The 27,545-nt window shown below is 37.4% G+C and overlaps 1 protein-coding gene and 1 pseudogene across 2 annotated transcripts in view; one reads left to right on the forward strand and one right to left on the reverse strand.

Annotated features, from left to right (window-relative positions):
- Positions 1-27,545, reverse strand: part of PCDH11X (protocadherin 11 X-linked) — a 649,257-nt gene that overhangs the window by 537,546 nt on the left and 84,166 nt on the right. The window lies entirely within an intron of this gene.
- Positions 5,422-27,545, forward strand: part of LOC113931176 — a 33,631-nt pseudogene continuing 11,507 nt past the window's right edge.

Raw genomic sequence — 27,545 nt, forward strand, 5'->3', positions numbered from 1 at the left:
TTCAAAATAAACCTACCTAAAATGTGTTTACTAATTCATTGAATTGCTTCACTTTTTTTCAATTTACTTATTTAGTTAGTTTTAAGTAATCTCTACACCCAACATGGAGCTCAGACTCTTGATCCTGAAATCAAGAGTTGCATGCTTTTCCAAATGAACCAGCCAGGTGCCCCTGCTTTACTTTTCATGAATAATGTGACATAAAAGATAAGGAATCCTGATATGCACAACTGAATTTTCAAATAGAATTCTGCATCATATCTGGGTTTTTTTTAAAGATTTTATTTATTCATTCATGAGAGACAGAGGGGGAGAGAGAGAGAGAGAGAGAGAGAGAGAGAAGCAGAGGGAGAAGCAGGCTCCCAAGGAGCAGGGAGCCTGATGAGGTACTCGATCCCAGGACCCTGGGATCATGACCTGAGCCGAAGGCAGACGCTTAACCATCTGAGCCACCCAGGCGCCCTGCATCATATCCGGTTTAATGAGTCAATCCATATAGAACATTTTGGGGGGAAATATTTAAATTTATCTTTAGAAAAATGATCAGCTCCTCTAGAATAGGACACAGGCACTCAAGTTACCATGAGAATAAACATTATTTATATACATATTAAATAGAGATGTAGGCAAAGATACCTAAATATATCTTCTGATGTTGACTTAAGTGCCCATATTTATACTTTTTTAAAAAAAGATTTTATTTATTTATTTGAGAAAGAGAGACACAGTGAGAGAGGGAACACAAGCAGGTGGAGTGGGAGAGGGAGAAGCAGGCTTCCCACAGAGCAGGGAGCCCAATGTGGTGCTCGATCCCTGGGATCAAGACCCGAGACGAAGGCAGACGCCTAATGACTGAGCCACCCAGGTGCCCCTATACTTTTAAAATATATTTATAGGTGTATGTATATATTTATATATGTATATATATACATATATATGTATATATATACATATATAAATGTACACACACACACACACACACACAGTCTCCAAAATCCTGAGTGAAAACACACACACACACACACACACACAAACACACACACACACACACACACACACACAGTCTCCAAAATCCTGAGTGAAAAATCCAGGCAAATCCATGGAGAAAGCCAAAACATAAGATGGAAAACAATTAATTGATTATTGGTGACATCATAATTTTTAATGTTAGTGAATGGAGAAACAACAACAGAGTATAATTTGTTATTGTATTGATGGTATCAATTATTCTTAAACCAGTATAATGAAGGAAAATATAAACTGTTAAAATTATTTTTGGAGAATATTTCTATACAGATAGAGTTTTTATTTTTCTACAGAAACCACTGAAGGTTCTTGATCTACCACCTAATTCTTTTTTTTTTTTTTTTTTTTTTTTTTTTTTTTAGAAAGAGGTTGTGTAGCTTATCCTCTTTTTAGGCTATCCTCAAGTGACCTCCAGTTAAATAGCTATTCAGTGAAAACTGTAGAAAAGGAGAAACTGGTAACACATTTAGCTTCTTGAAACCTTTGTTGTTTGGAACCTTAACCAAAAGCTTAATCCCTCCTAATTTTTGTGAGTCAGTGCACAGAAGTAATGGATAGATGGTCTTCACACATTTGAATAATAATTAAGGAAATGTTATGTCCAAAATAAAATAATTTAATGAAATTACGTTTTCATGTCATTATCTTTCATATTTAGCCTTAATAAACACTATATTAAATGAACAATGCCGGGCGCCTGGGTGGCTCAGTTGGTTAAGCAACTGCCTTCGGCTCAGGTCATGATCCTGGAGTCCCGGGATCGAGTCCCACATCGTGCTCCCTGCTCAGCAGGGAGTCTGCTTCTCCCTCTGACCCTCTTCCCTCTCATGCTCTCTATCTCTCTCATTCTCTCTCTCTCAAATAAATAAATAAAATATTAAAAAAATAAAAATAAATGAACAATGCCAACTCAGAAAAGGATTCACCCTGTATGATTTGGTGTTAGGATGTCTATTGTCAGGTAATTCTTCACAAACTAATCTTTTGCCAGTTAAGCTAACTTAACCTGAGAGTTGTTCAGCTAAAATAAATGGAGAATGCAGCTTGAGTTTGTGTAAACTCTGTGGCTCAATATAGTCCAAATCTTCTGGAAGAAGAAAAAAATGTAAAATGGCAAACAAGGAAGTAGTCTAGATATTTTGGATTTTATAAATTGTGACTATATATTTTAATTGCCCCCGTTTAATAACTAAGAGGGATCCTTTTAACTTTCAAAGTTGTCTTTATTTGGAGGTAGATTATGTGGTCACACTTGTTTAGTATAACACAAATAGAAAACCACATGAGGATAAAATAGCAGTAAAAATATACACAAAGTTATATGCAGGCACACAAGGATAATTCTTTCTTTAATCCACAAATTGAATCTGAACTCTACAGATCAAACCATTTGTCAACTGCCACTGTGGAAATTATTAGAGAAAGCAACATTTAAAGTAACTACAAATATTGGCTATTAAATAAGCAGTTATCTTTTTTTAAGATTTTTATTTATTTATTTGAGAGAGAGAGAGAGCAAACACAAGCAGAAGGGAGAGGTAGAGGGAGAAGCAAACTCCTCACTGAGCAGGGAGCCCAATGCAGGGCTCTATCCCCGGACCTTAAGATCATGACCTGAGTGGAAGGTAGACGCTTAACCCACTGAGCTACCCAACCCCCCCAATGGTTATCTTTTCTTTAAAGTTTTTATTTAAAGTCCAGGTAGTTAACATATTGTGCAATATTAGTTTCAGGTGTACAGTATAGTGATTCAACACTTCCACACAACACCCTGTGGTCATCACAAGTGCACTCCTTAATCCCCATCAACTATTTAACCCATCCCCTGACCCACATCCCCTCTGGTAACCATCAGTTTGTTCTCTGAACTTAAGATTCTGTTTCTTGGTTTAAGCAGTTATCTTTTAAAGTAACACTGATAACTACACCTAGGAGAGAAAATCCAGCTATTTGTGAAACAGAAGTTTCTAAACATGTGAAAGTATAGAGTTATGCATTCAGTTATTTGTAAAAAAAAAAAAAAAAAACAAAAAATCTTCCAATATCATAGTAACACAAAAGCTGTTAGTAAAAAGAATTGTTGATAATTCATTGTGGCAATGCACTGCAAATATGAATGAATCAACTATGACTATCCCATTGAAGCAATCACAAGTTTAAGAAAGCTTAACAGCTGCATCAGATGAAACAATTGTCAATGAACTGTGTAGCAAACAAAGCATGGAGATACTTTGGAATAACTCCTGAAGTTATACAAGGCAAGAGTTTATGTTTACTTACAGCTTTATCTAATCTAAAACATGATGCCTTAAGATGGAAAAAAATACATATACATGTAATTGCTTCACCAAATCCACAGTTGTCTGGCAATGTCAATAGGTTTTTTGGTAAAATGCTATTTTCACAGCCATCAATATCCAAATAAGGCAAGCAAGCCACTATTTTGTGGGGTATGTAGAACATTATCTCAGACAGGAGCCAGTTTCTTGCCTCAAAACTTTACTAATTTAGATTATAGAAGACCATACATAGTTGAAATGATATTACTATTTGTAAAACATCCACAAAAACAAGTGGAGAAAAATTATAAATTACTCTAAATTACTTAAATTTGCCATAGTATAACTATATTTGTGTAAACAAATATAGCTCTGGAAATCATATCTTTAGATAAATAATAATAAATCAGATTTCTAAGAGTTAGAGTAATTAAAACCTCAGTTTTATTAATCTGGTTATTTTGCATGTAAACTGGTTTTCTACATGAGAACTCTAGCTTTATAAAAACCATACATTGTATCATTTAGATATTTGATCTTAAACATTGTTTGAAGGACTAAAGAAAAACTCCAGGCACCTGAATATGCCTGAAATTTCATGGTGTGATTTCTGGAAAAAAAAATTGACTTCAGAGAAATGGTAGAATCATAAAAGCTGCAGATGGATAAGCTAGGTCAGTCTCTTTACAAGCTGGCCAACAATGCTCCAATTAAGTGTCATATATATTATCCACAATGAGGAAATTTTCGTTTTTCCCAGTACATGAATACTTCTAGTTTAAAAATGCATTTCTATGCCATTATAATGGTTGTCCTTAAAAGGCTTAAAAATGATAGAATGATCATCATTACTTTTTTGATTTCAAACTCAAGAGAGTTCTATATTGGGTTTGGAATCTAGAATAATGATGTATCTGAGAAGTGAAGGAAATGGTATGGCTATCGGTAGCTGATCCATTAGGAATCACTTTTTTTTTCACAGTAAAATGAAAAGGTTTAAATGCCTATTGAAACAAGCAAAATCTGTTAAATATTTAAGTCCTCAGAGAAAAAGCAATGTGATACCACTAAATGAAGTAGAGAATGTAATAGTCATCATCAGAATTTTAAAATTTTTGTGTATTCAATCAAATAGGTGACCTTCATTTTATATTTTTTGAATGATACTTAAATTTAGTTGAATAAATTAACTAATAATAATGATGAATATTGAATATTTGGTAGTTTGTAACAATAATAACTGTATTTTCCAACATTTTGATAGCTATATGCAGTATCATATTCATTCATATAATCATTCAATGACTTAAAACACTATGTTCAAATAAAAGCAATCTATAAAATTCTACACTTCTTACTTTATATATAATCCATTAAATTGTTTTTATTTTTTAATTTATGCATCCCTGAATTGTTTAGAGCATAAATTTATTTTTCAGTTAATCGTTTTCTTAATTATTTTCATTACTGACAGTGAAGTTCTCCTTTTCTCTGGCCATGCTATTTTAAATGGATGCTTCTAAGCAAACTCCTGTCCTCAGAGAATATCTTGGCCCCCTCATAAGCTAGAAAAACATACTAACATCCATAAAAGGCTTGTTCTAGCAAATATCCTGTTTTAAAAATGATATTTAAAACCTATTTAATTTAGAAAAATTAAAAATAAAAATTTCACACTTGTTATTGCATATCTCTCCAACAGAATCCACTGCAAAAAGAACCGTGATTGACTTACAAGAAAAGAAATAATAGAAAAAAATTTTCATCATGAATAAAAAGACAGGACAGGACAATTTTTTAAAATGGCATTTGAATGAGATGTAAATAAAGAAATTTCTGTGTATGAGAAAATATTCACATTAGCAATATAATAGTCATATGGAGAGCCAGGAGGAGGCCAAGACAAATGAAGAAAGAGAGACATTTGATTCAAGAGATGAGCTAAAGAATCAAACTCAGTATAACCAAAACCATTCAACTTCTCTGGATTGCTGGGTTCAGGTGGTAAATGCACTGCACTGATATTTAATCTTCTAAAGAATTCCTTAATGGATTCTTCTGTCACATCATAGGGCAAGTTCCCTAGAAAAGCAGTATAGGGTGGCGATTTCGGAAGATGGCTCCAGTCGATACTGGGTTCCCGAGCAGCCCGTGGAGCAGTGGGTCGGATAGAACTGTCAATTGGAGGTGCCAGAGATGGAGGGAACAAAGACCACTGGAAGGAGTCCGACAGGGAAGATGGCAAAAAGGATCAAGACTCCAAATCTGCACCTGAGCCAAAGAAACCTGAAGAAAATCCAGCTTCCAAGTTCAGTTCTGCAAGCAAGTATGCTGCTCTCTCTGTTGATGGTGAAGATAAGAACGAGGGAGATTACACTGAATAGACCTCTGCATCCTGTGCTTTTTCCTAGTCTCTCCACCCTGGAACATTTGAGAGCAAATCAAACCTCTATCCAGACAAAACAATAAAACTCACCATCTCCTGGAGACCTTTCTTAACTTAAAAAAAAAAAAAAACAAAAACAAAAAACAAAATGAAATGAAATGAAATTCTTTTGCATGCTGCTGCAGCCTTTAAAGTATTGAACTAACTGGAGAATTGCCAGTGTCGCCAGAGAGAAAAAGATGTACAGCTTTTCATGGAAAATTTGTGCATTTTTACGACACATGCAGTGTAATTAGTGCCCGGGGGCCTCCATTTAGCAAAATGGCAGTGACAGCGATACAGTGTCTGGAATCTGGCTGGGCAGTAGGGCAGGCTTAAGGAAGAGTGTGAGATTTCTACCTTTGAAGTCTTATTATCTTATTGTGGCATATATGAATTCTCAAACATTATCTGAATGAATTTTTGATCCTTGGAAAGGTAAAAAAAAAAAAAAGAGAGAGAGAGAGATGAGCTAAAGCAGGTAAATGGAAGTTTGTTTTAAATTGAACTAGATCCAAAAATAAATGTGAAGCCAATGACATTGATTGAGGAGAATGTTGCTATCATGTTTTTATCTGTATATGTATATATACATATGTGTGTATATATATACACATATATACGTGTGTGTAAGATATGTATGAAAAATAAATTCAAATTATAAAATAAGCTTTTTAAAGAAGGTGAATCATACTTTTAAAAAATTGGGGAAGACTACAATTCATCTTAAATTATAGAGCAAAACCACTAACTTTTGTTTATGGAATACTTTAAGGCACTCAGGAAATTTTATGTATTTTTCTTATTTCATTACTTTTTATAATACCCCTGCCTGTTTGAAAAGGATAACTTTAATTTTCTCCATTATATTGGAGAGGAACTGGAGGAATAGATAAGTTTGAGAACTAAGATAATAGAAAGACTTGTGTAATTACCACCACCCTCACACAGGAATTACCATTTCATCACAAGGATTTTAGCTCCAGTCTCACAAAAGTTTTTCAGATAAATTAAGGCAAAAAGTATTACTGCCATAATTGCATACCTAGTAAAAATATTAAATATCATAAATTAATAAAGGTACTGAATGAAAATCTACTAAACATAGATTTGGAAATTATAATTATTCTGAAAGTATGAAGACTTAAAATAATTCCATGTTAATAACAGAATGACCAATTCAATATAAAATTTTTAGAAGATAATACATGTTTTTTTCCTCCTTACTATCATTAGTGTAGAAATATATTCCCTATAATACCTGTTATTAAGCTCTTTGGGCATTTTGTCTATTTTTCAAACATATTTTTATCTCTCGAGACTTTGTGCACTGGGAAATGATTAAAAACATGTTAAAATTAGATGACTGGAATTAGATTAAGATAGTAGTAGTCAGTTACTGTTACAACTAAGATAATATTCGGGTGCCTGTGTGGCTCAGTTGGTTAAGCAACTACCTTCAGCTCAGGTCATGATCCCGGAGTCCCAAGATCAAGTTCCACATCAGGCTCCCGGCTCAGCGGGGAGTCTGCTTCTCCCTCTGACCCTCTCCCCTCTCATGCTTTCTCTCTCCCTCTGTCTCTCAAATAAATAAATAAAATCTTAAAAAAAAAAAACTAAGACAATATTCAGTAGAACAGCCTTCTGCTCTTCAGAATTTTACTTCATTCCATTAGAGAAGCTTGAAATAATGGACTTCTGTGTTCAAAATGAGCAGAAGGATGAGAAATGTTCATGAGAATATCCTCCATAAAATAAAATTCTTGATTAAACGAGATCTCAAGGACAAAAATAAATTAGGTTAGGATAATCCAAAACATCATTTTATAGTATTCAACTTTTAAAACTCCTTCTTTTGTTTAATGAAACAAAGTTTAAAATTACTTTTTTTAGGGGATCCTGGGTGGCTCAGTCAGTTAACATCCAATTCTAGATTTTAGCTCAGGCATTGATATCATGGTCATGAGATTGAACCCCACGTCAGGCTCTCCACTGAGCTTGGAGCGTGCTTGTGATTCTCTCTCTCCCTCCTCATCTGCCCCTCCCCTCTGCTCCTGTGCATGCTCTCTCTCTCCCTCTCTCTAGAAAAGACTTTTTTTAAAGGTCTTTTATTTGTATTTCTTATTCATTTATTTATTTTATTTAAATTTCAGTTAGTTAACATAAAGTACAATATTACTTTCTGGAGTACAATTCAGTGACTCATCACTTACATACAACACAATCCTCATCACTACAAGTGCCCTCTTTAATACCCATCACCCCTCCACATCACTTAATCAACTCTCAGTTTGTTCTCTGTTGTTAAGAATCTCTTGGGGCACCTGGGTGGTTCAGTTGGTTAAGCATCTGCCTTTAGCTCAGGTCGTGATCCTGGAGTATCAGGATCGGGCCCCACATCAGGCCCTTGCTAAGCTGGGAGTCTGCTTCTCCCTCTGCCCCTCACCCTTCTCATTCTCTCTCTCTCTCTCTCATCTCTCAAGTCAATAAATAAAAAATGTTAAAAGAAAGAATCTCTTTGGAGAAATGCCTGTTCATGTCTTGTGTCCATTTATTGACTGGATTATTTGTTCTTTGGGTGTTGATTTTGATAAGTTTTTTATAGATTTTGGATACTAGCCCTTTATCTGATGTGCTATTTGCAAATATCTTCTCCCATTCTGTTGGTTGTCTTATGGTTTTGTCGACTGTTTCCTCTGCTGTGCAAAAGCTTTTTATCTTGATGAAGTTCCAATAGTTCGATTTGCCTTAGTTTACCTTTGGAGACCTGTCTAGCAAGGAGTTGCTGTGCCAAGGTTGAAGAGGTTACTGCCTGTGTTCTCCTCTAGGATTTTGATGGACTCCTTTCTCACATTTAGAAGACACACAAATGGCCAACAGGCACATGAAAAAATGCTCTACATCACTCAGCATCAGGGAAATACAAATTGAATCCACAATGATATACCACCTCACACCAGTCAGAATGGCTAAAATTAACAAGTCAGGAAACAACACATGTTGGCAAGGATGTAGAGAAAAGTGAACCCTCTTACACCATTGGTGTTGGTGGGAATGCAAGCTGGTACAGCCACTCTGGAAAACGGTATGGAGGTTCCTCAGAAAGTTGAAAATAGACTACCCTACAACCCAGCAATTGCCCTACTGGGTATTTACCCCAAAGATACAAATATAGTGATACGAAAGGGCACATGCACTCCAATGTTTATCATAGCAATGTCCACAATAAACAAACTATGGAAAGAGCCCAGATGTCCATCAACAGACGAATGGATAAAAATAAAATGGATTTATATATACACACACACAAAAACACACACATATATATATACATACAGTGGGATACTCCTCAGCCATCAAAAAACATGAAATCTTGCCATTTGCAGTGATGTGGATGGAACTAGAGGGTATTATGTGAAGTGAAATAAGTCAATCAGAGAAAGGCAATTATCATATGATCTCACTGATATGTGGAATTTAAGAAACAAAATAGAGGATCATAGGGGAAGGGAGTAAAAAATAAAACAAGATGAAACCAGAGAGGGAGACAATCATAAGAATCTCTTAATCATAGGAAACAAACTGAGGATTGCTGGAGGGGAGGGGGTATGGGGATGCAGTAACTAGGTGATGGACATTAAGTAGGGTATGTAATGTCAGGAGCACTGGGTATTATATAAGACTGATGAATCACAAACCCTGAACCTCTAAAACCAATAATACATTATATGTTAATTAATTGAAATTAAATTTTAAAATGTTTAAAAAAGTCTCATGGTTTTTTCCCTCTTTTTTTTCTATTTCCCTTTCCCATATATTCATCTGTTTTCTTTCTTAAATTCCACATATGAGTGAGACCACATGGTATTTGTCTTTCACTGACTGACTTGTTTCACTTAGCATACTACATTCTAGTTCCATCCACATCATTGCCAATGGCAAGATTTCTTTTTTTTTAAGATTTTATTTATTTAGTTTTTTTATTTATTTTTATTTATTTTTAGTTTTTTTATTTATTTAGTTTTTCCCCACTGAGTATGACATTAGCAGAGTGTACTTCAACGTGGCTTTTATGATGTTGAGGTATGTCCCATCTGTCCCTACTGTGTCGAGGGTTTTAATCAAGAAAGGATGCTGTACTTTGTCAAATGCTTTTCCTGCATCTATTGACAGGATCATATGGTTCTCATCCTTTCTTTTACAAGTGTGGTGTATCATGATGATTGATTTGTGAATATTGAACCACTGTGCAATTCAGGAATGAATCCTGCTTGATTGTGGTGAATAATTATTTTAATATACTGTTGAATTTGATTTTATAGTATTTCATTGAGAATTTTTACTTCCATGTTCATCAGGGATACTGGCCTGTAATTCTCCTTTTCAGTGGGATCTTCGTCTGGTTTTGGGATCAAGATAATGCTGGCCTCATAGAGTGAAATTGGAAGTTTCCCTTCCACTTCTCTTTTTAAAAACAGTTTGAGAAGAATATGCATTAATTCTTCTCTAAGTGTCTGGTAGAATTCTTCTGTGAAGCCATGTGGTCCTGGATTTTTGTTTGTTGGGATGTTTTTGAGTACTGATTCAATTTTGTTGCTCGTTTGGTTCTGTTCAAATTTTCTATTTCTTAAATGGGCGGAGCAAGATGGCGGAGGAGTAGGAGACCTGGATTTCGTCTGGTCTCAGGAATTCAGCTGTATAGGGATCAAACCATTCTGAACACCTATGAACTCAAAAGGAGATCGAAGATAAGAATAGTAACAATGCTCTGAACAGAAAAGCGACCACTTTCTGGAAGGTAGGACGTGCAGAGAAGTGAATCCGAGGCGATATTCGGGAGGATAGACGGCGGGGGAGGGGGCCTCCATCGGCCGCTTCTGGCAAGTGATAGAGCTGCAGAGCACAAAATCGGAACTTTTAGAAGCCGGCTCCGCTGAGGGACATCGCTCCAGTGGCTAAGCGGAGGGTGGAAGCCTCGCGGGACAGTGTGGTCTCAAGACCCTCGGGGTCACAGAAAGACCGGGGGTGCCTGAGTGCGGCAGAGCTCCCAGGTATCGGAGCAGGGAAGCCGGCTGCAGAGACAGAGCTGAGGCACGGGCTCTCAGCTCGGGGTTGCCATAAACTGATCCGCAGCCCAGTCGGGCCACTGCTCCTCCAGCAGGGACCCAACAAGCGGCAGAGCTGGGGAGACTCCCCTTCCTCCCCTGGGAGGAGCGGTGCAGAAGTGCACCGCAGGGATCTGCTGGGTTTGGAGACTCAACACGGGGTCGGGTGCCAGACATAGAAACGCTCAATCACAGGCCAGGTGAGCACGGAGTGCGGCTGGAGACCAGGGAGACGGGAGTGACTGCTTTTCTCTGGGGGCACACTGAGGAGTGGGGCCCCGAGTTCTCAGCTCCTCCGGGCGGAGATTGGGAGGCCACCATTTTCACCCTGGTCCTCCAAAGCTGTACCGAGAGCTTGCAGGGAACAAAAGCTCCTGAGAGCAAACCGGAGCAGCTTGCTTAACCCGGACTCACAAGGGCGGGGCAATTCCACCTCTGGCAAAGACATTTGGGAACCACAGCAACAGGCCCCTCCCCCAGAAGATCAGCACGAATAGCCAGCAAGCCAAGACCAAGTTTACCGATCAAGGAGAACAGGAGAACTCCAGCGCTAGGGGAATACTGCACATAGAATTCATGGCTTTTTTAAAATAATTCATTAGTTTTTCAAAGTTAATTTTTTTAACTGTTTTTTTTTTTGAGTTTTTCTTTTTCCCTTTTTCAAATAACATCTTATCAATCCCTTTAAAGAAAAACTTTTTATTTTTCATTTTTAGAATCATATTTTTTATCCCTTCATAATAGTTACCCTTATTTTTGGCATATATATATATACGTTGTTCTGTCTTTAACATTTTGAGATACAATTTCTTCTAACAGATCAAAATATACCCTAAATCACTAGTGTATGGCTTTGTTCTATTCTCCTGCTTGATCACATTCTCTCCCTTTCTTTTTTCTTTTTTCTTTTTCTTTTTAAATCTTCTTTCTTTTTAAAAAACAACGTCTTATCAATTCCTTTTATAAAATCTTTTATAATATTCATCTTTACAGTCATCTTCCATCCCTTCATTGTATCAACCCTTATTTTGTACAGATATAAGTCTTTCTTTCTTTAAAATTTTAGCAGGCACTTTCTTCTAACAGACCAAAATATGCCCAAAAGCTAGTGTGTGGCAATGATCTATGCACTAGCCTGATCATATTTGATCATATTCTGGTTTTTTTTTTTGTTTTGTTCTGTTTTTGTTTGTTTTTATCTTTTTCTTTTCCCTTTTTTTTCTCTTCTTTCTTTCCCTTTCTTGTCCCCTGGTTTCAGGTCTTTTCTGATTTCTATAGAGTATATTTGCTGGAGATGTTGTTAACCTGTTAGCATTCTGTTGTCTCATTCATCTATTCTCCTCTGGACAAAATGACAAGATGAAAAAAATTACCTCAGCAAAAAGAACAAGAGGTAGTACCGTCTGCCAGGGACCTACTCAATACGGACATTAGTACGATGTCGGACCTAGAGTTCAGAATCATGACTTTAAAGATACTAGCTGGGCTTGAAAAAAGCGTGGAAGTTATTAGAGAAACTCTTTCTGGAGAAATAAAAGAACTATAACTAAGTCGAAATCAAAAAGGCTATTAATGAGGTGCAATCAAAAATGGGGGCACTAACTGCTAGGATAAAGGAGGCAGAAGAGAGAATCAGCGATATAGAAGACCAAATGATGGAAAATAAAGAGGCTGAGAAAAAGAGAAACAACTACAGGATCACGAGGGCAGAATTCGAGAGATAAGTGATACGATAAGATGAAACAACATTAGAATAATTGGGATCCCAGAAGAAGAAGAAAGAGAGAGAGGGGCAGAAGGCATATTGGAGCAAATAATAGCAGAGAACTTCCCTAATGTGGGGAAGGAAACAGGCATCAAAATCCAGGAGGCACAGAGAACCCCTCTCAAAATCAATAAAAATAGGTCAACACCCCGACATCTAATAGTAAAACTTATAAGTCTCAGAGACAAAGAGAAAATCCTGAAAGCAGCTCGGGAGAAGAGATATGTAACCTACAATGGTAGAAACATTAGATTGGCAACAGACCTATCCATAGAGACCTGGCAGGCCAGAAAGGACTGCCATGAGATCTTCAGAGCACTAAAGGAGAAAAATATGCAGCCAATAATACTATATCCAGCTAGGCTGTCATTGAAAATTGAAGGAGAAATAAAAAGTTTCCAGGACAAACAAAAACTAAAGGAATTTGCAAACACGAAACCAGCCCTCCAAGAAATATTGAAAGGGGTCCTCTAAGCAAAGAGAGAGCCTAAAAGCAGCTTAGACCAGAAAGGAACACAGACAATATACAGTAACAGTCACCTGAAAGGCAATACAATGGCACTAAATTCATACCTTTCAATAGTTACCCTGAATGTAAATGGGCTAAATGCCCCAATCAAAAGACACAGGCTATCAGATTGGATTAAAAAAGAAGACCCATCCATATGCTGTCTGCAAGAGACTCATTTTAGACCCAAAGACACCCCCAGATTGAAAGTGAGGGGGTGGAAAAACATTTACCATGCTAATGGACACCAAAAGAAAGCTGGGGTGGCAATCCTTATATCAGACAAATTAGATTTTAAAACAAAGACTGTAATAAGAGATGAGGAAGGACACTATATCCTACTTAAAGGGTCTATCCAACAAGAAGATCTAACAATTGTAAATATCTATGTCCCAAACATGGGAGCAGCCAATTATATAAGGCAATTAATAAAAAAGGAAAGAAAGACATTGACAACAGTACAATAATAGTGGGGGACTTTAACACCTCCCTAACTGAAATGGACAGATCATCTAAGCAAAAGATCAACAAGGAAATAAAGACTTTAAATGAAACACTGGACCAAATGGACTTTACAGACAAATTCAGAACATTCCAACCCAAAGCAACGGAATACACATTTTTCTTTAGTTCCCATGGAACATTCTCCAGAATTAATCACATCCTAGGTCACAAATCAGGTCTCAACCGGTACCAAAAGATTGGGATTATTCCCTGCATATTTTCAGACCACAATGCTTTGAAACTAGAACTCAGTCACAAGAGGAAAGTCAGAAAGAACTCAAATACACGGAGGTTAAAGAGCATCCTACTAAAGAATGAATGGGTCAACGAGGAAATTAAAGATGAATTTAAAAAATTCATGGAAACAAATGAAAGTGAAAACACAACTGTTCAAAATCCTTGGGTTACAGCAAAGACAGTCCTGAGAGGAAAGTATATAGCAACACAATCCTTTCTCAAGAAACAAGAAAGGTCTCAAATACACAACCTAACCCTACACCTAAAGGAGCTAGAGAAAAAACAGCAAATAAAGCCTAAACCCAGCAGGAGAAGAGAAATAATAAAGATCAGAGCAGAAATCAATGAAATAGAAACCAAAAGAACAGTAGAACAGATCAACGAAACTAGGAGCTGGTTCTTTGAAAGAATTAACAAGATTGATAAAACCCTGGCCAGACTTATCAAAAAGAAAAGAGAAATGAGCAAATCAACAAAATCATGAATGAAAGAGGAGAGATCACAACCAACACCAAAGAAATACAAACAATTATAAGAACATATTATGAGCAACTATATGCCAGCAAATTAGATAACCTGGAAGAAATGGGTGCATTCCTAGAGATGTATCAACTACCAAAACTGAACCAGGAAGAAATAGAAAACCTGAACAGACCTATAACCACTAAGGAAATTGAAGCAGTCATCAAAAATCTCCCAAGAAACAAAAGCCCAGGGCCAGATGGCTTCCCAGGGGAATTCTACCAGACTTTTAAAGAAGAATTAATACCTATTCTCCTGAAACTGTTCCAAAAAGTAGAAATGGAAGGAAAACTTCCAAACTCATTTTATGAGGTCACCATTACCTTGATCCCAAAACCAAAAACCCCATCAAAAAGGAGAATTACAGACCAATATCCATGATGAATATGGATGCAAAAATTCTCACCAAAATACTAGCCAATAGGATCCAACAGTACATTAAAAGGATTATTCACCATGACCAAGTGGGATTTATCCCTGGGCTGCAAGGCTGGTTCAACATCCACAAATCAATCAACGTGATACAATACATTAACAAATGAAAGAACAAGAATCATATGATCCTCTCCATAGATGCAGAAAAAGCATTTGACAAAGTACAGCATCCTTTCTTGATCAAAACTCTTCAGAGTATAGGGATAGAGGGTACATACCTCAATATCCTAAAAGCCATCTATGAAAAACCTACAGCGAATATCAGTCTCAATGGGGATAAGCTGAGAGCTTTTCCCCTAAGGTCAGGAACGCAGCAGGGATGTCCACTCTCACCACTGCTATTCAACATAGTATTAGAAGTCCTAGCGACAGCAATCAGACAACAAAAAGAAATCAAAGGCATCCAAATCGGCAAAGAGGAAGTCAAACTCTCACTCTTTGCAGATGATATGATACTGTATGTGGAAAACCCAAAAGACTCCACCCCAAAATTGCTAGAACTCATACAGAAATTCAGTAAAGAAGCAGGATATAAAATCAATGCACAGAAATCAGTCGCATTCCTATACACCAACAACAAGACAGAAGAGAGACAAATCAAGGAGTTGATCCCATTTACAATCGCCCCCAAAACCATAAGATACCTAGGAATAAATTTAACCAAAGAGGCAAAGGATCTGTACTCAGAAAACTATAAAATACTCAGGAAAGAAATTGAAGAAGACACAAAGAAATGGAAAAACGTTCCATGCCCATGGATTGGAAGAACAAACATTGTGAAGATGTCAGTGCTACCTAGAGCAATCTACACATTCAATGCAATCCCCATCAAAATACCATCCACCTTTTTCAAAGAAATGGAACAAATAATCCTAAAATTTGTATGGAACCAGAAGAGACCCCGAATAGCCAGAGGAATATTGAAAAAGAAAAGCAAAGCTGGCGGCATCACAATTCCGGACTTACAGCTCTATTACAAAGCTGTCATCATCAAAACAGTATGGTACTGGCACAAAAACAGACACATAGATCAATGGAACAGAATCGAGAGCCCAGAAATGGACCCTCAACTCTATGGTCAACTCATCTTTGACAAAGCAGGAAAGAATGTCCAATGGATAAGACAGTCTCTTCATCAAATGGTGTTGGGAAAATTGGACAGCCATATGCAGAATAATGAAACTGGAACATTTCCTTACACCACACACAAAAGTAAACTCCAAATGGTTGAAAGACCTAAACGTGAGACAGGAGTCCATCAAAATCCTAAAGGAGAACACAGGCAGCAACCTCTTCGAGCTCAGCCGCAGCAACTTCTTCCTAGAAACATCGCCAAAGGCAAGGGAAGCAAGGGCAAAAATGAACTATTGGGATTTCATCAAGATAAAAAGCTTTTGCACAGCAAAAGAAACAGTCCACAAAACCAAAAGACAACCGACAGAATGGGAGAAAATATTTGCAAATGGCATATCAGATAAAGGGCTAGTATCCAAAATCTATAAAGAACTTATCCAACTCAAAACCCAAAGAACAAATGATCCAATCAAGAAAAGGCCAGAAGACATGAAAAGACATTTTTCCAAAGAAGACATCCAAATGGCCAACAGCCACATGAAAAAGTGTTCAACATCGCTCGGCATCAGGGAAATCCAATTCAAAACCTCAATGAGATACCACCTCACACCCGTCAGAATGGCTAAAATTAACAAGTCAGGAAATGACAGATGTTGGTGGGGATGTGGAAAAGGGGAACCCTCCTACACTGTTGGTAGGAATGCAAGCTGGTGCAAATACTCTGGAAAACAATATGGAGGTTCCTCAAACAGTTGAAAATAGAGCTACCATACTATCCAGCAATTGCACTACTGGGTTTTCACCACAAAGATACAAATGTAGGGATCCGAAGGGGTACGTGCACCCCAATGTTTATAGCAGCAATGTCCACAATAGCCAAACTGTGGAAAGAGCCAAGATGTCCATCAATAGATGAATGGATAAAGAAGATGTGGTATATGTACACAATGGAATATTATGCAGCCATCAAAAGGAATGAGATCTTGCCATTTGCAAGATGTGGATGGAACTGGAGGGTGTTATGCTGAGTGAAATAAGTCAATCAGAGAAAGACATGTATCATATGACCTCACTGATATGAGGAATTCTTAATTTCAGGAAACAAACTGAGGGTTGCTGGAGTGGTTGGGGGTGGAAGGGATTGGGTGGCTGGGTGATAGACATTGGGGAGGTTATGTGCTATGGTGAGCACTGTGAATTGTACAAGACTGATGAATCATGGATCCATACTTCTGAAACAAATAATGCAATATATGTTAAGAAAAAAGAAGAAGAAGATAGCAGGAGGGGAAGAATGAAGTGGAGTAAATCGGTGGGGGAGACGAACCATTAGAGACGATGGACTCTGAAAAACAAACTGAGGGTTCTAGAGGGGACAGGGGTGGGGGGATGGGTTAGCCTGGTAATGGGTATTAAAGAGGACACATTCTGCGTGGAGCACTGGGTGTTATGCACAAACAATGAATCATGGAACACATCAAAAACTAATGATGTAATATATGGTGATTAACATAACAATAAAAATTATTTAAAAATTTTCTATTTCTTCTTATTTCAGTTTTGGTAGTTTGTATGTGTCTGGCAATTTTTCCATTTCTTCCAAGTTGCCCAGTTTGTTGGCATATAATTTTTCACAGTATTATCTCATAATTATTTGTATTTCTTAATTAATAATTATTAATTATTAATAATTGTGGTGTTGTTTGTGATCTCTTTTCTTCATTCTTGATTTTATCTATTTGGGTCCTTTCTCTTTTCTTTTTGATAATTCAGTCTAGGGGTTTATCAATTTTATTAAATCTTTCAATGAACTAGCACTTGCTTTTGTTAATATGTTTTACTGGGTTTTTTGTTTCTGTATGGTTTGTTTCTGCTCTAATCGTTACCATTTTACTTCTGCTGGCTTTAGGTTTTATTTGCAGTTCCTTTTCTAGCTCCTTAAAGTACAATTTTAGGCTGTGTATTTGAAACTTTTTTTCCTTCTCTTTTTTAACAATTTATTTGTTTATTTGAGAGAGGGGGAGGAGAGAGAGAGCATGAGTTGAGGGCAGAAGAGAGGGAGAGGGAGAAGCAGACTCCCTGCTGAGCAGGGAAGCCTATGTGGGGCTCAATCCCAGGACCCTGAGGTCATGATCCGAGCTGAAGGCAGATGTTTAACTGACGGAGCCATCCAGGCACCCCAGAGACTTTTTTTCCTTCTTGAGGTAGACCTGTATTGCAATATACTTCCCTCATAGGCGTGCCTTTGATGCATCTCAAAGGTTTTGGACTGTTGTGTTTTCATTTTCATTCGCTTCCATGAATTTTTTCATTTTATCTTTCATTTCCTAGTTAACTTATTCATTATTTAGTAGGATGTTCTTTACCTTCCATGTACTTGTGGTCTTTACAAATTTTCTCTTGTGGTTGACTTCAAGTTTCATTGCATAGTGGTCTGAAAATATGCATGGTGTGATCTTGATCTTTTTGTACTTGTTGAGTGCTAATTTGTGACCCAGCATGTGATATATTCTGTGGAATGTTCCATGTGCACTTGAAAAGAATGTGTATTCTGCTGCTTTAGGATGAAAGGTTCTGAATATATCTGTGAAGTACATCTGGTCCAGTGTGTTATTCAAAGTTGTTTCCTTGTTGATCTTCTGCTTAGATGATCTGTCAATTGCTGTGAATGGGGTGTTAAAGTCCCCTACTATTATTGTATTTATATTAATGAATTTCTCCATGTTTATTATTAATTGATTTATATATTGGGTGCTCCCAAGTTGGGGGCATAAATATTTACAATTGTTATATCTTCTTGATGAATAGACCCCGTCATTATGATATAATTCCCCTTTTCATCTCTTGTTACAGTCTTCAGTTTAAAGTTTAGTTTGTCTGGTATATGTATGGCTACTCCAGGTTTGTTTTGTTTGATTTGTTTTCTTTTGTTTTTGACATCCATTAGCAAGATAGATGGTTCTTCATCCCTTCGCTTTCAAACTGCAGGTGACTTTAGATCTAAAATGAATCTCTTATAGTCAGCACACAGATGTTTCTTTTTTTTTTTTTATTCATTCTGATACCCTATGTCTTTTGATTGGAGCACTTAGTCCATTTACATTCAGAGTAATTACTGAAAGATGTGAATTTAGTGTCATTGTATTATCAGCAGAGTTGGTGTTTCTGGTGATGTTCTCTGGTCCTTTCTAGTCTTTGTTGCTTTTGGTCTTCTTTCTCCACTCAAAAGGTCCCCCATAAAATCTCTTACAGGCTGGTTTAGTGATCATGAACTCCTTTAGTTTCTGTTTTTCTGGGATACTCTTTATCTCTCCTTCTCTTCTACATGACAGCCTTGCTGGATAAAGATTTTTTGGCTGCATATTTTTCCAAATCAGCACATTGAATAGTTCCTGTCACTCTCCTCGGGACTGCCATGTTTCAGTGGAGCAATCTGCTGCGAACAGGACATGTCTTCCCTTGTAGGTTAAGGCCTTTTTTTCTCTTGCTATTCTCAAGATTCTTTTCTTGTCTGTGTATTTTGTGAATTTGGCAATGATATGCTTTGGCAATGGTCAGCTTTTGTTGAATTTAATGGGAGTTCTTTGTGTTTCCTAGGTTTTGACGTCTGTGTCCTGCCCTAGATTATGGAACTTTTCAGCTATAATTTGTTCATGTAAATCTTCTGCCGCTTTTTCTCTCTCTTCATCTTCTGGGTCTTCTATGATACAAATGTTATTACATTTTAATAAGTCATGGAGTTCCCTAACTCTAACTTCCTGATTCATAACCTTCTATTTCTTTTCTTTTCAGCTTTATTTTCCATAATTTTATCTTCTGTATCACTGATTCGCCCCTGTGTTTCATCCATTCTTGCTTTTAAGGCCTCCATTTGGGTTTTCATCTCAGTTGTAGGATTTTTAACTTCAGCCTGACTGTATTTTAGTTCTTTTATCTCTGCAGTAAGAAATTCTCTAGTGTCTTCTATGCTTTTTTCAAGGCCAGTTAGTATCCTTATAATCGTTGTTTTAAAATCTAGTTCCGACATCTTACTTATATCTGTATTGATTAAATCCCTGGATGTGAATTTTCCTTCCTGTTCTTTCTTTGGGTGTAAACTTCTCCATCTCATCATTTCATCCAGAAAAGAAAAGAAGAAAAAAAAGCAAGAAAAATAACAAAACAAAATGAAACAACAACAAAAAGAAAAACCTAGATCCTTGGTTTGTTTTGGTTTTCCTGTTAAATGAAGCTAGATCAAAAATAAAATGAAAAATAAATAAAATGAAAATAAACAAACATATATACATATATAAATTTAAAAAAGTTATTGAAAAAATAAGAAAATAAATGAAAAAATAATAATACAGAAATAAAGAATAAAAGTAAAAAAAAAAAAGGTAGATCTTATTTCCCCTAGAGCTTGACCTTTGTATCACTTTATGATCAGTAGATTTACTGCAAGAGAGTTGTTTGTGCTGGTCTTCTGGGGGAGGGGCCTGTTGTGCAGATTCTCAGGCCAGCTTCTTTGAGTGGAAACATGCCTCCACAATGCAGGGGTTTGGAGCTTGGTGTAACCGGCTCTGGCCATCACTAGGTGGTGCTGTTTTGCTCCCTGAAGACTTTCATCACTGATGGGTGGGATGAATATGTTGGTGCCTTGCTCTCTAGTCCTGGAGCAGAAAGTCTGCACTCCCCACTCTTCAGTGAACCCTCACAGAAGAGCAATCAATCACCCTTCTTGTGTCCCCAGTTTCCATCTGAACCCTGTGTTCTCCCGGCCTGTATCTGAGGCATTTTTTTATTTGTTTGTTTGTTTGTTTGTTTTGTTTTATCTCAGGTGTGCAACTGAGTTTCAAAACTCCAAATTTCAGGGACTCCCACAGCATGGACCCACATTGTTCCTCTGGGGGAGGGTCTTGCCATGCTTTCGCCATTTGCTAGTCAGTCTCAGGAAAGCACTTGCATGACCATACAGTGTTTTTCAGTTTATGGCAAAACAGAGTAGAAAGGCAGCACCAAGACCCACTCACCTGGCTTCCTCACTCTTATGCCTGGGAACAGTGCAAGAATTAATGCCACCCATTCTTGTGACCCAGGGGATTCTCAGACCACACTGTCACTCCTGGGAATCTGTCTTGGCTTCACCACCTGACACCTTTAAGCCAGCCACGTCCCCCACTATAGCAGACTTCTAAAAATTCAGATTTTGCACTCTGCTGCTTATAATACTTTGTAGTAGATTCTGTAAACAAGCTCCCTCCCTGCCACTTTATCCACAGTTATGTCTCCCCCATGTCAACACTCTGCACCTCCTACCTTCCAAAAGGTGGTTGCTTTTCTACTTGTAGACTTGCAGGTTTTGTTCTCTCAGAACTCCGATTGATTTCTTCGTTCTTCAGAATGATTTGATAACTATCTAGCTGTGTTCAAGGAATGAGTAAAGCTTAAGGTCCCCCTACTCCTCTGCCATCTTAACTCCTCCTCTTGTACTTCTTATTACATTATTTTGTACTATTTTTCTTAGTTTACCTGTAAGTATAGAGATGTCTACATGTGGCAATTAAAATATACCACTAAAAATTCTTTCAATGTGTTAAATAAAGCAATAGGTTTCTTATAACTCATCACTTAGAATTACATCTTATATTTCACAGCAAATAAAAAAATATATGGGCAGCTATAGTTTTATCATTTTAGTTTCTAAAAGGCACATATTTGTGTGTGAGCACTTGTAGACATTTTATTGTGATGTACTGAGGTTTCTGGTAATGAATATTTAACATTTTGTAGATAAAACACATTATCACATATTTGTATAATAATATTGGTAGAGATGTACTAATTTCTTCAAGCAAAAGACCAATGTATAAAAAACATTTTAAAAATAGTTAAGAAAGGGGTGCCTGGGTGGCTCACTTGGTTAAGCAAATGCCTTCGGCTCAGGTCATGATCCTGGAGTCCCAGGATTGAGTCCCGCATCGGGCTCCCTGCTCAGCGGGGAGTCTGCTTCTCCCTCTGACCCTCCCCCCCATGATCTCTCTCTCTCTCTATCTCATTCTCTCTCTCAAATAAATAAAAAATCTTTAAAAAATAGTTAAGAAAATTAAGCTTCCGTGTTTTATAACTAAATTGAATTTAATACTTTTCTTCCTCTGGTAACTTCTACCTGCATGAAGAAACTAAAAGATTCTTCAATAAAGATATACTAAAATTATTTTATAGTCAAAGTAATTTCTTTAATCCAGTATGCTACTGAATTACTTAATTATTCACAGTTTTTTATTGATTTTATGAAGATATCTATAAACTGATAAATGCAAAGGGAAAATTCATTTCCTTAGCATTTGATGTTTGAAGTGAGAACTGTTTTCCATATGCATTTTATATTTTTTGCTAAAGAATAATTTCTTCAATAACTGGTCAAAATTCAAATAAAAGCATAAAGCTTGATAGAAGCATAAAACTAAAATAAGCTATAATAAAATCATAAAACTATTATTTTATAGATAAAACTAAAAATCAGGAATTTTCCCACAAAATGACCTTATTTTGTCATCATTTCTAATACAACATCTTCATCAATCCATCAACTTTTTTGGTCTGAGATTGAATGAAAGCTCATACTACAGTTCCCTAAGAGGAAGACTTCATTACACAAAGAGTTGTTATAGAGCAGTGTTGAAAAATAATAATATGCCAAACAAACTATCCACACTAGGATATTTATTATCTTAGAATATTAGCACTAATTAGAAGAATGCAAGTCAAACATATCTGTGTAACCAAACCTTGTGTTTTCATCAAAGAATTATAAGCCATGTTTTGTCTTGTATAAATATATATTTATATTAGCTTTCAAGTCATTCCCTTTGGGAGGAACAAAATTAAGTATCAAATTGGATTTTATGTAGGTCTAGTGAAAAATGAAATAAAAGATCAGTAAGTAGTCACCTAAGAATAATCAACATAAAATTTAGCAGTATTTCTTATAGTTAGTTGGTATTAAAAAGTAAAGGGGCATGATGTCAGTAAATTAATCAGACTTTGAAACACATTTTCTCTTCAGTCTCAATTTATAAATTCTAGAATTGAGCTATCTCAAATAACCTACATATATGTGTTCCATTCTGGACTATCAATAACAAGAGTACTTAATGAAAGGCATTAATAAAGTATAAATATTAACCAGGACTCTGATAACAGTAAATGAAGTAAAAATTTACTTAATCCTTGGTGAATCAGAAAAATCTGCAGCCAATAATACTTTATCCATAAAGGTTATCTCTCAGAATAGGAGAGAAAAGAGTTTCCCAGACAAATAAAAGTTAAAAGATTTCATGACCACTAAACAAGCCCTGCAACAAATCTTACAAAGGACTCTGTGAGTGGAAAACAAAATCCATGAGTTAGAGTAAGAAAAATAGGAAGCACAAAAACAAAAACAAAAAACAAAAACAAAGCTAAGTATACCAGTAAAAATCAATCAAGAACAGCACAAAATAAAATATTTTAAAATATGATATGAAATATCAGAAATGTGGAGGGAAGAAAAGCAAAGAATGGCTTCACACATAAGTGACCATCAAATTATTAAAGAGTCTTGTATGCAGAAGATATTATATAGAATTCTAATGGTAACCACAAATCAAAAAGCAGTAATAGATAAGCAAAGTATAAAGAGAAAAGAATCCAAATATATCACTAAAGATAACCAGCAAACAATGAAAGAGAGCAAAGGGAGAAAAAATCAGAGAAAATCTATAGAAACAACCACAAAACAAGTAAAATGGCAAGAAATACACACCTATCAATAATGTCTTTGAATGTAAAAGAATAAGCACACCAATCAAAAGACATAGAGTGACAGAGTGGATTAAAAAAAAGAAAAGAAGAAGAAAACCCATCTATATGATGCCTACAAGAGACTCACTTCAGACCTAAAGACATCTTCAGATTGACAGTGAGGGAATGGAGAAATATTTATTATGCAAATGGTTGTTCAAAGAAAGCCAGGGTGGAGGAGGGGTTAAGATGGTGGAGTAGTAAGAGGACCTTGTGCTTGCCTCATCCCTCAAACACAGCTAGATAAGTATCAAATCATTCTGAACACACAAGAAATCATCTGAGGACTGAGAGAAGAAAAAACACAGCTAAAGAGAGAAAGAGGCTACATCATGTCATATAAGGCAAGAGGAGCAGAGATGTGATTTGGGGGAGAAAAGAATTGCAGGTGCAGCAGAGGTGGGGAGCCCTGATCACAGAGAGGGGAGAGAAAGAGAGAGGAGATAGATGCAGTATGCAGGGGATAGTGCAAGAAAAACCGCTTTCCCAAAACCATTGACTGGGAAAACAAGACGGGCTCATAATCACAAGATTTTACAAAGAGTAGAGCTGAAAGTCTGAAGTTTTAGAAGTCCACACCATCACCAGATGCAGTCTGGCAGTCAGAGAGGTTTCCTGTAGAGAAGGAGGGCAGAGGTCAAGGAGCAGACAGCATGTTCTAAGGATCCCTTGGGTCACATTGGGAGAGACAGTTCCTATTCTTGGAGTATATTTGGGAGAGGTGTCACTGCCTATTAGGGGACAAAAGAGTTGATGGGTGCCATTGAGCTTCCCCATTCATTAGCATACAAGCAGAGATGCCTCCTGAGGGCAGCTGACCTGGATGCCAGCTTTTTGCTATGCTTTACCACAAAATCCTGCATGGTCCTGCAACTGCTTTTCTGGGACAAACCCAGTAAAAGCAACAGTGCAGTGAAACTTCCCCTCCACCCCTGAGGATTAGTGCAGGTTTGCACCACATCTGGTCCCTAAAACTTGGAGTTTGAAACCCAGCCAGCACGCCTAAGATAAAACACAGTTGCGCTGCATCACCGCCAGGTGGCTGGATGCTATGAACAAACAGAGTGAGGGCAGGGATCTGAGGGAAGCCTGGGACACAAGAAGGGAGATTGTTGAGTCTTCTGTGAGGCGTCCTGAATGGTAGAGAGTGCAATCACACCTCTCCAAGGAAGAGTCAGGCCATTTTTCACCCCTCCAATCAGCATGGACAGACTTCAGCAAGCAACACAATGCACAGTGGAGACATGAGCCACTTACATCAAGCCTTGCCCCATTGCGCTCAGCAGGCACCTTTTTACTAGGGCAAATGTGACTGAAAGCCAGAGCAGCAGTGGGACTCTCACCCAGAAGACCAGCACAAACCCCTCACATGCAACAGGTGTACTGATCAGAGAGCATTGCAAAGCTTCCACTCTGAAGAAATAAGACCAAGCATAGGCTTCCATACACACAAAAGACAGACTCCTAGACAAAATGTCAAGATGGAGGAATTCATCCCATAAGAAAGAACAAGGGGTCATGGTCAGGAAGCTAACCAAAACAGATATAAGTAATAGGCCTGAAGCAGAATTTCAAACAACAATCATAAGGATACTAATTGGGCTTGAGAAAAGCATAGAAGAACGCAGAAACTCCCTACCACAGAGATAAAAGACCTAAAAACTAATCAGGCTGAACTAAAAAAAAAAAAAAATCCTATAACCAAGATGCAAAACTGACTAGAAATAACAACCACAAAGTTGGAAGCACAGAGGAATGAATAAGTGATATAGAAGATAAAATTATGGAAAATAATAAAGCAGAAGAGGGAAAGAAAAATATTGGATCATGAAAGTAGAATTAGGAGGGAGGCAAGATGGTGGAGGAGTAGGGGATTCTTTCAACCAGTCCCCTGAATTTAGCTGGATATCTACCAAACCATTCTGAACACCCACAAAATCAGCCTGAGATGTAAGAATATATATCTGGATCTCTACAAGCAGTAAAACACCACCTTTCCCAAGGTAGGAAGGAAGGAGTCCTGAATCTGTGGGCAGATATTAGAAGATAAGCAGAAGGGGGAGGGAACCGCTATAAGCTGGCTCCTGGAAAGTGATGTAACACCAGAGTGCAAAAGCCTCCTGCACCAGGGGACTGGGCAGCCAGCCAGGAGGGGCTTTATAACAGCGCTCAAACAAGATCTAGGAGCTCAAGTGCAAACCTGGGACTACTCACGTTTTAGAAGCACAAAGGTCAGAGACAAGCAGGGCTCCTGAGTCGATCACTGAAAAGGTCACAGGGGCGTGCACCCCTCATTTGAGGCTGCGGTTTTCAGTGGCACTTACAGAAACAGAGACGGTGTGTTCTGGAGGGTTCACGGAAGATCAGACTGTGATTTCTCTGCTCTGGTACAGAGGTCTGGGTGCAGACATCTTTTGCTCTGATCCTCAGAAAAGGCAGGGAAAGCAGCCAGAGAACAAAAGCTCAAAAAACTGGTTTCCACGGAGCCCAGCCTCCTGACAGGGGGCAGGGCAACTCTGCCCAAGCAGGGTTGCCTGAAAAACAGTGTGGAAAGCCCTTCCCCCAGAAGACAAGCTGGAAGAACAAGAGGACAACAACCCTAGGGTACTGATAAAACTGTAAAACCCCAAAACCAGGGGAAAATAGTATATGAAGCTCCAGGCGGGACCTCATGGATTGTGTATTTTCAGATACAACTCTTCTTTTTTCTTTTTATTCTTTCTCTTAGGTTTCTTCTCTGTTTTTTTTTTTTTAACTTTTTCTCATTTCAACTAGATGTTTAATATAACATATTTCATAGTACCTTTTTAACTTGTACTTTTTCACACCTATATTTTTTAAATGTACATATAAACTTCAATGTAGTCTTTTTTCCCTATTCAATATTACTTTTATATGTATACCAGTTTTATTTTCCCTGTAACTCTGGGAAATAGTGTTCTCTAACAAACAGAACAAAATACACCCAGGAAAAACAAACACCCTACCATGCCCACACAGAGAGATTATAGCCTCCCCTTCCCAGCTTTTCCCTTTTTTCTTTTTCTCTTCTCTTTTTTTTAATTTTAATTTTTTAATTTTATAAATTTTATTCTTGGGTTTCATTTTGACTTTGTTTTTTCAATGGTGGCTTCTGACTGTTCTGGATTTTCCTAGGGTGCATCTTGCCAGGCTTGTGGTTGATATTTTGGACTCTATACATTCCCTCAACCATGCCTCAACAGAATGAATAAGATGAGGAACTCCCATCAAAGAAAAGAACCAGAGACAATGACCTCTCCCGCAGACCTAATGGATATGGATATAAGCAAGATGTCAGAGATAGACTTCAGGGTAGCAATTATAAAGTCAATAGCTAGGCTTGAGAAAACCATTAGCAGCAATATAGAATCTCTAAGGGCAAAAATGAGAGCTAATCAGGTCAAATTTAAAAGTGCTATGAATGAGATGCAGTCTAAACTAGATAGTCTAACAGTGAGGGTAAATGAGACAGAAAAATGAATTAGTGACCTATAAGATAAGCTGATAGAAAGGAAGGAAATGAGGAAGCCTGGGATAAACAACAACAACAACAACAAAACAAACAAACAAGAAAACAGACTTAGAGAGATTAACAATGCCATGAAAAGTTCTAATGTCAAAATTATTGGGATCCTTGGACACCTGGGTGGCTCAGTCATTAAGTGTCTGCCTTCGGCTTGAGTCATGATCCCAGGATCCTGGGACAGAACCCCTCATCAGGCTCCTTGCTCTGCGGGAAGCCTGCTTTTCCCTCTCCCACTCCCCTGTTTGTGTTCCCTCTCTCGCTGTGTCTTTCTCTGTCAAATAAATCAACAAAATC

Source organism: Zalophus californianus, chromosome X, assembly GCF_009762305.2.
Source record: "Zalophus californianus isolate mZalCal1 chromosome X, mZalCal1.pri.v2, whole genome shotgun sequence".
NCBI classification, from domain to species: domain Eukaryota; kingdom Metazoa; phylum Chordata; class Mammalia; order Carnivora; family Otariidae; genus Zalophus; species Zalophus californianus.